The following is a 12,449-nucleotide window of genomic DNA, read 5'->3' on the forward strand; positions in this document are numbered from 1 at the left end:
GTTTTCCTTGAAAAAACTCCCGAAAATCGCCTCTTCCCGAGCTCCAATCCGTCAAAAACTATTTAGAACTTAAACTCTCTGCCCAGACATTTGCTCTACGTGATCGCGAATATTCCCACGCGATCGCGAAGAACAATTTCCATCACCCAGATTTAACTCTACGCAATCGTGGACTTTCCCACGCGATCGCGATGCACAACATCAAAGACCTACGCGATCGTGGACCTAACCATGCGATCGCGAAGCACAAATACGTGATTTCCATTTCTGCCCCATTTCCTCTACGCGAACGTGACCTTCTTCACGCGTTCACGAATAACAAACTCACATACCTACGCGATCGCATCCCGCTTCATGCGATCGCGAAGCACAAAATATCACTGCCTCAAATTAACCCTACGCGATCGCGTAGAACAAAAACCCCACTGACCAACTAAGCCTACGCGATCGCAGACACATTCACGCGATCGCGTAGAAGGAAAACAACATCAGATATTAGCAAATTCCAACAGCTGTTCAAGTCCAAATTTTTGATCCGTTAACCATCTAAAACTCACCCGAGTCCCTCGGGGCCTCAATCAAATATACTAACAAGTCCTAAAATATCATACGAACTTATTCAAACCCTCAAATCACCTTAAACAATGCTAAAACCATGAATTACATCCCAATTCAAGCCTAATGAACTTTGAAATTTCTAATTTCTACAAATGACTCCAGAACCTATCAATTCATGTCCGATTGACCTCAAATTTTGCACACAAGTCATAAATAACATAACGGAGGTATTCTAATTTTCAGAATCGGATTCCGACCCCGATATCAAATAGTCAACTTCCGGTCAAACTTTCTAAAAATTAACTTTCGGCATTTCAAGCCTAATTCCACTACGGACCTCCAAAATATTTTTCGGACACGCTCCTAAGTTTAAAATCACCATACGGAGATGTTGGAATTATCAGAATTCAAATCCGAGGTCTTTTACACATAGGTATACATCCAGTCAACTTTTCTAACTTAAATTTTCAATTATGAGACTAAGTATCTCATTTCATTTCGAATTCTTTCCTGACCCGAACCAACTAACCCGGTAAGTCATAAAATAACTATAAAGCATAAATTGAGCAGTAAATAAGGGAACATAGTTATAATATTTAAAATGACCGGCCGGGTCATTACGGATGTGTACAATGCTTTTTTTCATGGTGACTTACATGATGAGATTTACATGACTATGACACAAGGATTTCAAAGTTAGGGGGAGAGAAGGACAACCTATAAACTTTTAAAATCCTTGTATGGATTGATGCATGCACCAATTCAGTGGAAGGCCAAACTTTCTGAGGCATTACAATAGTTTGGGTTTGCGAAGAGCCAACACGATCACTCTCTATTTATCAATGGTCAAGCAGACACGTTATAGTCATCCTAGTCTATGTGGATACATTCTCATCATTAGACCGATCTATCACTGATTGACGATATTAAAATTGCACTATTGAAGGCTTTCAAAATGAAGGACGTATGAGAGCTGAGATATTTTCTTGGTATTGAGTTTTCTAGATCACAACAAAGGATTCTAATGCATCACAAAAAATATGCATTGGAGCTCATATATGAACTTGGATTAGGAGCTGTAAATCCTATAATCACACCTTTTCAAACCAATACTAGACTTACTACCAAAGAGTATGATGATCATACATGCATTTATGGTAATTCTAAAGATGAACTCTTGTCAGATCCCAGCAGGTACTAAGGAGTAATGGGAAAGCTTCTTTATCTGACAATCACCAGGCCATGCATTGTCTTCAGTATTCAAACACAAATCCAGTTTATGCAGAAGCTACAAAGGTCACGCATGGAAGATACTTAGAGAGCGGTCAGATATGTGAAAAATCAACCTCGACAAGGTATATTTTTGTTAAAAAATAAAAGGAGTGTCATAACAGCTTATTCTGATGCTGATTGGGCGACATGCCCTCTTTCCTAGAAATTTGTAACTGAATTCTTAGTTAAGTATGGAGATTCCTTGATATCGTGGAATTCAAAAAAAATAGAGTACAATTTCTAGGAGATCTGCTGAATTGGAGTACAAAATCATTGGTTCAATTATGGCTGAACTAGTATGTATATTTGGGTTGTTTAAAGATATTAGAGTGGTAGTTACACTTCCTGTGAGCATTTATACTAAGATTAAATTAAAGCAGCAATCCAGATATAAACAAATCTTGTGTTTCATGAGAGAACTAAATATATCTAGATTGACTTCTATTTCATTAGGAAGAAGATACAACGAGGGTTGGTAAGGACAAAATATTTGATAACTAAGGAGTAGCTAGCAGATGTACTAATCAGGGGCTTAACTATGGTGCAACATGAGTACTTGATGTCCAAGCTAGGGGTATTTGATGTATTCGTACCACCTAGCTTGAGGGGAGTGTTGAAACAAAAGGAGTAACTTGAGTGTGAGGGCATTTTATCCTATTTAATGTATAGCTGAATTAGTTAGGTGGTTAGCATTTAGCTAATCCAGTAGATGATTGGTAGTTAGTTAACACATGATAGTCGATTAGTGTATATGTATATAAGTGATGTAGAAGTTAGTGGATCAATATAGATTTTATTTTGCCTCTCAATTCCTAACAAATGACAGCTCCCATTTTCTTTCTTCTTCCCACGTAGGATTCTCATTCTTCTAAATATTTCCCTTAGATTGATGGGGTCCATCTCATTCAATAGACAAAGTAATAGCCATATGCCTAAGAAAAATTTCTTTGGTTTGGTAGCCAACTTTATTGAATTTCTTTGGTTTGGTAGCCAATTTTGTTGAATTTCTTTTGTTTGGTAGCCAATTTTGTTGAATTGTCAACATTGAAGAAAAAGAAGGAAAAGTGTGTGCAAATTCTCAAATATAGTAGGTTTTAGAGAGTGAGGCTTCGGCTATAAAAGGAGAGCTTCAACTCTCATTTCTGCACACCAACAAAGAGAGAAAGAAAGAGTGAGGTTTCACAGACAGGGTATAAGAAAAAAGTTTGTGAGAAAAATAGAGAGTGAGCGATATTGTAGTGAGGTGGGAATATCAAAAGAGGATTATTTCTTTTGAGTGTTATAGTGGTTTTTGGAGTATTTTACTCGGACCTACAAAGTGTAAAATTCCTTGCTATAGTGATATCAGTTGCTCCTCTCAGGGCCGTGGTTTTTCCCTTATTCAAAAGGGTTTTCCACTTAAAAATCTTGGTGTCGTTGTCACTCTTTTATTCTTGTTAGTTACCGTATCTTGGTGCTACGTTATTATTCCGTTTTTATTACTATGAATACTATTTCTATAGGGGGTTTATTCCCAACAACTGGTATTAAAGCACAGGTTCTGCTCATTCACAAAAATACTATTCATTGTCGGTAGTACTATACTCGGTGAAAAATAAAAATATCCGGAGTAAAGTACGAGGTTGCAAAATTTAACGGAGATAGCGTTTTCTCAACATGGCAAAGAAGGATGAGAGATCTACTCATCCAACAAGGATTACACAAGGTACTAGATGCTGATGCCAAAATGCTTGATACCATGAAAGCTAAGGATTGGGATGACTTGGATGAAAGGGTTGCTAGTGCAATCAGGTTGCACTTATCATATGATGTGGTATATAACATCATTGATGAAGACACCACACGTGGGATCATCACATAAGGTAGAGGCAGGAGTTATCAAAGGAGTTCGAGAAACTACGGTAGATCCGGAGATCGTGGGAAGTCTAAGAACCAATCCAAATCAATAGCTAGAATTTGCTACAATTGTGATCAACCAGGTCACTTCAAAAGAGATTGCCCAAATCCAAGGAAGGGAAAAGGTGAAACTAGTAGCTAGAAGAATGACGACAATATAGCCTCCATGGTGCAAAACAATGATAATGTTGTCCTCTGTATAAACGAGGAAGAAGAATGCATGCACTTATCAGGTCCAGAGTCGGAATGGGTGGTTGATACAATAACATCTTACCATGCCACACCGATAAAAGATCATTTTTACAGATATGTAGTAGGTGATTTCGGCCTGTTGAGAATGGGTAACACAAGTTACTCAAAGATTGCAGGGATTGGTGACATTTGTATCAAGACAAATGTCGGATGCACATTGGTTCTAAAGGACGTGCGACATGTACCTGATTTGCGGATAAACTTGATCTCGGAAATTGCTTTAGACTGAGATGGATACGAGAAATATTTTGCAAATCAAAAGTGGAGACTCACCAAGGGATCATTGACGATTGCAAAGGGAGTTGCTCATGGCACATTGTATAGGACAAATGCAGAAATATACCAAGGTGAATTGAACGCGGCAGAAGATGAGATTTCTACAGATTTGTGGCATAAAAGAATGGGTCATATGAGCGAGAAGGGATTGTATATTCTTGCCAAGAAATCACTCATTTCTTATTCCAAAGGTACAACGGTAAAACCTTGTGACTACTATTTATTTGGTAAGCAGCATAGAGTCTCATTTCAGACATCGTCCGAAAGAAAAATAAATATGCTTGATTTGGTATATTCTGATGTTTGTGTTCCAATGGAAATTAAATCGATGGGCGGTAACAAATATTTTGTTACTTTTATTGATAATGCTTCACGAAAATTATGGGTTTATATTTTGAAAACCAAAGATTAGGTGTTTCAAGTTTTCCAAAAGTTTCATGCTATGGTGGAAAGGGAGACAGGCCAAAAGCTAAAGAGTCTCTGAAGTGACAATGGAGGTGAGTACACTTCTAGGGAATTTGAAGAGTATTGTTCGAGCCATGGGATTAGATATGAAAAGACAGTTCCTGGAACCCCACAACACAATGGCGTAGCGGAAAGGATGAACCGCACCATTGTGGAGAAGGTGAGAAGCATGCTTAGAATGGTTAAATTGCCTAAGTTATTCTAGGGTGAAGCAGTTCAGACATCATGTTACTTGATCAATAGGATTCCATCAATTCCATTTGCGTTTGACATCCCAGAGAGAGTTTGAACCAATAATGAAGTGTCCTACTCGCATCTGAAGGTGTTCAGTTGCAGAGCTTTTGCACATGTACCAAATGAGCATAGAACAAAGCTGGATGATAAATCTGTTCCCTGTATATTCATCGGATATGGAGATGAAGAGTTCAGATATAGATTGTGGGATCCTGTAAAGAAGAAGGTCATCAGAAGCAGAGATGTAGTCTTCCGAGAAAGTGAAGTTGGAACTGCTGACGATATGCCAGAGAAGGCCAAGAATGGTATAATTCCTAACCTTGTTACTATTCCTTCTACTTCTAACAGTTCCACAAGTGCAGAAAGTAGGACCGACGAGGTTGCCGAGTAGGGGGAGCAACCTGATGAGGTTATTGAGCAGTGGGAGCAACTTGATGATGATGTCGAGCAAGTGGAGCACCCCACTCAGGGAGAAGAACAACCTCAACCCCTGAGGAGATAGAAAGGCCAAGGGTAGAGTCATGCAGGTACCCTGCCACGGAGTATGTCCTCATCAGTGATGAGGGGGAGCCAGAAACTCTTAAGGAGGTATTGTCCCATCCAGAAAAGAACCAGTAGATGAAAGCCATGTAAGAAGAGATGGAATCTCTACAGAAAAATGGCACTTACAAGCTGGTTGAACTTCTAAAGGGTAAAAGACCACTCAAATATAAGTGGGTCTTTAAAATCAAGAAAGATGGAAATGGAAAGTTGGTCAGATACAAAGATCGATTGGTAGTTAAAGGTTTCGAACAGAAGAAAGGTATTGATTTTGACGAAATTTTCTCACCTATTGTCAAAATGACTTCTATTCGAACAATCTTGAGCTTAGCAGCTAACCTAGATCTTGAAGTGGATCAGTTGGACGTGAAAACTGCATTTCTTCACGGAGATTTGGAAGAGGAGATCTATATGGACTTGCCAGAAGGATTTGAAGTAGCTGAAAGGAAACACATGGTGTGCAAACTGAATAAGAGTCTTTATGGGTTGAAGCAGGCACCAAGGCAGTAGTACAAGAAGTTTGACTCATTCATGAAAAGTCAAACTTACACAAAGACATATTCTAATCCATGTGTATACTTCAAAAGATTTTCTAAAAATAACTTTATTATATTGTTGTTGTATGTGGATGACATGTTAATTGTAGGAAAAGACAAGGGGTTGATCGAAAAGTTGAAGAGAGATTTGTCCAAGTCATTTGATATGAAGGACTTGGGCCCAACACAACAAATTCTGGGTATGAAGATAGTTCGAGAGCGAACAAGCAGAAAGTTGTGGCTGTCTCAGGAGAAGTACATTGAACGTGTACTGGAACGCTTCAACATGAAGAATGCTAAGCCAGTCAGCATACCTCTTGCTAGTCATCTAAAGTTGAGCAAGAAGATGTGTCCTACAACAGTGGAGGAGAAAGAGAACATGGCTAGAGTTCCTTATTCTTCAGTAGTCGGAAGCTTGATGTATGCAATGGTATGCACCAGACCTGATATTACTCATACAGCTGGTGTTGTTAGCAGATTCCTTGAAAATCCTGGAAAGGAACTTTGGGAAGCAGTCAAGTGGATACTCAAGTAACTAAGAGGTACCACGGGAGATTGTTTGTGCTTTGGAGGATCTCATCCAATCTTGAAGGGCTATACAAATGCTGATATGGCAGGTGACATTGATAACAGAAAATCCACTACTGGATATTTGTTTACATTTTCAGGGGGAGCTATATCATGCTAGTCTAAATTGCAGCAGTGTGTTGCACTTTCAACAACTGAAGCAGAGTACATTGCCGCTACAGAAGCTAGCAAGGAGATGGTATGGCTCAATCGGTTTCTTCAAGAGGTGGAATTGCATCAAAAGGAGTATGTCGTCTATTGTGACAGTTAAAGTGTAATAGACTTGAGCAAGAACTCCATGTACCATGCAAGAACAAAGCATATAGATGTAAAATATCATTGGATTCGTGAGCAGGTGGAGAATGAATCTTTACAGGTCAAAATGATTCACACGAGTGAAAATCCTGCTGATATGTTCACCAAGGTGGTACCAAGAGACAAGTTCGAGCTAAGCAAAGAACTTGTCGGCATGCACTCAAACTAGAAGACAACGCTACCTCCTCTAGATGAATGAGACTGGAGGGGGAGATTGATGGGGTCCATCTCATTCAATAGCCAAAGTAATAGGCATATGCCTAAGGAAAATTTCTTTGGTTTGGTAGCCAACTTTGTTGAATTTCTTTGGTTTGGTAGCCAACTTTGTTGAATTTCTTTGGTTTGGTAGCTAACTTTGTTGAATTGTCAATATTGAAGAAAAAGAAGGAAAAGTGTGTGAAAATTGTCAAATATAGTAGGCTTTAGAGAGTGAGGCTTCGGCTATAAAAGGAGAGCTTCAACTCTCATTTCATCACACCAACAAAGAGAGAAAGAAAGAGTGAGGTTTCACAGACAAGGTATAAGAAAATAGTCTGGGAGAAAAATAGAGAGTGAGCGATATTGTAGTGAGGTGAGAATATCAAAAGAGGGTTATTTCTTTTGAGTGTTATAGTAATCTTTGGAGTATTTTACTTGGACCTACAAAGTATAAAATTTCTTGCTATAGTGATATCAGTTGCTCCTCTCAGGGCCGTGTTTTTTTCCTTATTTAAAAGGGTTTTCCACGTAAAACTTTTGGTGTCGTTGTCACTCTTTTATTTTTTTTAATTATCGTATCTCGGTGCTACGTTATTATTTCACTTTTATTACTGTGAATATTATTTCTGTAGGGGGTTTATTCCCAAGATATTGGTAGTTAGTTAACACATGATAGTCGATTAGTGTATATGTATATAAGTGATGTAGAAGTTAGTGGATCAATACAGCTTTTATTTTGCCTCTCAATTCCTAACAAATGACAGCTCTCATTTTCTTTCTTCTTCCCACGTAGGATTCTTATTCTTCTAAATCTTTAAGTTTCAGCACTATTCACCGCGCCTATTGAAAAATAGAGGCTTCAACAACCATACTACTCTTTCTGTGTTGCTTTTGTTTAGGTTTGCATCATTAGTTATTTAACGTTTCTGCTTCTAAAATGATTGCATTGATTAATCCATGATTATATTAATCATGTTTTTGACGTTTTAATTTGGAGTTCTAGGATTTTGAAAAATTCCAACATTCTCAGGTGTGAAAGCAACAGCCTCTTGGAATGCATAGAGGCCTCCTTTATCATTTTCTAATCTTGTTCTATCTAAAATATCGTCCTACGTTGGAAATTGTTTTTAAGTGTGTTTACCCTCAAAATTGGATAACAATTAAACTTATAATGTGGATTTAACGATACGTGATTTCACTTAATACCAATTGATAAATATGAAGATTAAAGACAGAATTGAACTATAAGGCAAATCAAACCAGTGTTTGAATAGAACTCAGCCGTTGAGTTGTAATACCCTCGAACTGGTGGATGCAAGGGCAATAAAAATACGATAAGCTGAAGAACAAGAGCATGAGCGAGAAAGAAAATTATATTGCTTTTTTCTCCGTCCTCTACAAATGGTTAGAACCCCCCCCCCCTATATAGTAGAGGAATTCTATATATGGTACAATTCTAATTACAGAAGAACATCCCATGATTAACTAAACAACCGTTCTTGATTCGATTCGTTTCGAGATTTCTGCCATGATCCTCGACCAGTCGCGGATATCTCGCTTTTCCGTTATTACGCTATCTTTGGTATTGCTCGATGCCTGTCTTGTTTGGTCTCGATTGCTGCTGGCCTCGATCTTGGCAGGTGCCTCGAATTTCGATCTCGGTACCTTATCTTCGTGCCTCTATACGATCCACTTTGGAGTCGTCCTTCGATGCAAACTCCCGGTCTCGATCATACAGTAAAATTGGGTGGGCCCAATTTTAACTGTATACAGATAGTCCCCTTATTTTTTTGGAGTGTAATGACAAGAAACTAATTGAGCCTTCGATTTTATACCTCGTCCTGTCATGACGTCATCCTTGTGACGTAAGCGACAGAAGTGACTGAAACATCCCATCTGTACAATTTCCTAGGCATTAAATGCATGTCAGTCGATGTTCGGCCACCGCCAATATTGAACCGTCTTTGTGAAATTTATAAATAGCCCCTCTCTCCACTATTTCGAACTTTTACTTTTAGATTCCTAATCTCCAAAGCTTTTTATATCTTCTAACTTCTTCATCTGCAAATCCACAATTTTTATTGCTACCATCTTCTCAAAACACCGAATATTATCATCTTCATCTATTTTTAACTTCAAATCCATATAAAAATGGCAAAAACATCAACCACCTCATCAGGTTATACAGCCCCGCCTCTATCGAGGTGGGTTAATAAAACTCCAACGCCGGGCCACCAAAGTGTTGTTATCGAGCATAGACGAGGACAAGGACCGAGGCTGCATGGGCCGGTTCATTCGAGTGAGGACTTCCAACCTAATCCCGGCCGAGAAAATGCCATTTCCTGAGAAATGAAATATGAAGCGTAAGTATAATCCCACTGTTAGTTCTTATTTATTGTTTTGCCCATTTGCTTCTTCTTATCGATATCCTTTTCCGTGATATGGCGGTCGCTTGGATGCCTGGTGCGATTCCTAACCTCAATAGCTGGGTTCGGGACCTGTCCTCGACTTCTACGTACGCTGAGCGCTTATGGCGCGATTTATCAAAGGGTCGATGGGAGGCCAAAACTCATGGTAAGCCCCTTTCTCATGTCTTTGATGATTCGATCAAAATGTCTTTCTTATACTTAATCAATTTTTCTTGCGTGTAGGCCTGGGCAAAGATGCGGTCATGAGGCCCCCGTCTAGTGAGGAAGAGACTTCGGCCTCATCCAAAACCAGCAAAGGACAACAAGAGAAAAAAGGTCCTCGGTTCTCGATGACCTAGACCTAAGACATGGACGGCTCGTAAGTCGAGGAAGAACACCATCCCTCTGACCGAAGAATCGGTTCGGCGACTAAGGGATGAAGACGAAGAAGAAGAAAATGACGGCTCCATACTGGTGGCCCGAGTGAAGAAAACCATCGATGCCCCAAAAACAGCTGGATCGATGATGGTTGATGAGGCTCCGCCTTGAACTGAGGGGGTATCGGAGAAGGACTTGGGCAAAGTCCCTAAGTCATTGGAGATCGAGGATGCCTCCCACCGAAGTGAAGAAATGGTGGGTATATCTGAAGGGACCGGCCCTGAAGCTCTTCGAACTGAGGAGAATGCCCCAAGTGACTTACTTGGGGCAATAGTAATCAAAGACTCGCCCACTCTCCCTGCTTTTTTCGAAGGGGCGATTCGGGAAGCCCGAGCTTTGGGGACCCTCGAGGTAGACAGAGCTCACGAGGGAAAGGACCCCTTCCGTGATTTGTTTAAAGGTATCGAGGATTCTGCCGGCCCGAGTGATGCATCGAGTCTTTTCTTCGAGGCTCAACGAGCCCTAAATCGGGTAAGTCTCTATTCCCTTCGTTGATGTCATATTCTTCCATTTTCTGCCTAACTTTTTCTCTTTTTCATATAGGCTTTAGATCTTTATCAGGAGGTGTTTTCCAAGTCTCGGGCAGAGCTAAGCCGATGTGAGGCTGACTTCCGAGGGCTTTCGGAGGAGAGAAATGCCCTTAAACTTCTTAGTGGGCAGAAAGAGGAAGAAATCAAAGATCTTCGAGCCGAGTTGGCCAAGGCTCACCAAGATCAGATAGACCTAATTGAGCAGGTAATGAAAATCTTAAAAGCTTATGGGCTCGATTCGAAAACGGTGGCTAACATTTCAATCTCACAGCTGCAGCAAAAGATCGAGAGGATCGAGCAGTTCTGTGAGGAGGTCGATACGATAAAGACGGAGTCTTTGGGGTGGAAAGAAGGTATGGACCGCTTTGCTTCAGAAAAAGAGGCTGCTCGAGACGAATTATCATCGGTCAAAAGTCAAGTTTAAGGCATGAAGGAGAAAAGCTCGATCAAGCAAGGAAAATAGAGGAGCTTGGGGCTCGGTTGCCTTTTGAACTTGCCAAGGCCAAATCTGAAGCCGAAAATGCAAAGGCCGAGGCAGATGCGATCATGGCCGTCTATCGGGCCAATGCTGAAGCCGCTCAAGTCCAAGCGAAAGAGGCATCCGAGACCGCTCACACTTGAGCATATTGGATTATTGAACTTGCCAAATGCTTATCTCGGAGGGAAACCCTCGAGGAGATTCACGCTCGAGGTTTTGATCTTACCAACGAGATAGCAGAGGCTAGAGAGCATGAAACCGAAGCTGGAGTGCTGGCCACTTCCGATGATGATGATGATGATGATGGCAGCAAGAGCGGGTCCGAGAATGGGGAAGACCTCGATGTAGAAGAAGCTTCCCCCGGAGGAGATCGGGAACCTTAGGATTTTTCACTTTTGATCTTTTGTATAGGATCCTGATCGGACCTTGTAAATATTCATATATATAAAGATATCTTTCCTTTACGACTTTTCTTTATTTCTTTTATGCCTTGTGAAAGTTTTGTTCATAAGTTCGAGGCTTAGGGATTTTGATCGAAGCCAAACTAGTGTAGTTTTTATAATCGAGTGAGTACTTGATCGAACTCGGAATAGGGTGACCCTTAGGTTTTAATTGAGTGAGGATGATTCCTTCGAACTCAAAAATAAACTGGCCCTTTAGGCTCTTGAATTAGGCCGATATGGCCATGGAAAAAAGAATGGCTTTCTCCCCTTTTTGGCTTGAAACGTTTATCGTTTAATCATATAAATTCTGTCGTGCCTTAACACAAAATAAAGGATTTTCTCGAGAATTCGAACGGTTCCGTACCCATTAGGATTTTCAAGGGTCGATATTATCGAGACCTTTTGTTTCGTAATGCCTTAGCATAAAATAAAGGATTTGTTCGAGAGTTCAAATGCCTTTGTATCCATTAAGGTTTTCGAGGGTCAATTCTATCGAGACCCTTAGAAATTTAGCCGAGGGTAGCCTTTTTAACCGGTTTGTGAAAATATTCGAAGGCCTGTTTAATAACGAAAATCGGATGTCTCCGAACCGTGTTGATTTAGTCGTAGCCTTTAACTTGGGATTCGCATTTTGGGCTTGTTCCCCTATTATACTTCAAAAGTATCAGTCCCCGAGTGGAGTAGATGTGGCCTATAAAATCGAGGATTACCTTTTTAAGGTCTTACGATCTCGAGGTTTAGTGAATTGATCGTGTCGATTCTTTGGGCGACAGTCCACGAGTATCGGGTAAATTGTTTGAACTTCAGTTGTGATCGGCCCTTGAGCCAAGTTCCACCATAGATCATGTATGAAATTGTAAAGTATAAATTTTTCTAAATCATGGAGAATCTGGTAAGGAAAAAATACTTCTTCCAATAGATTATACATGCTTACATGTTTTACCGGTTTAGGGCTCGAGTAATTTATATGGATACGGTTCGTTTGACCTTTTGGTCCTCTACAAAATTTACCTATCGAGACCCTATTGACACAAAGTATTTTC

This window comes from Nicotiana tomentosiformis, chromosome 7, assembly GCF_000390325.3.
Source record: "Nicotiana tomentosiformis chromosome 7, ASM39032v3, whole genome shotgun sequence".
Classification (NCBI taxonomy): Eukaryota; Viridiplantae; Streptophyta; class Magnoliopsida; order Solanales; family Solanaceae; genus Nicotiana; species Nicotiana tomentosiformis.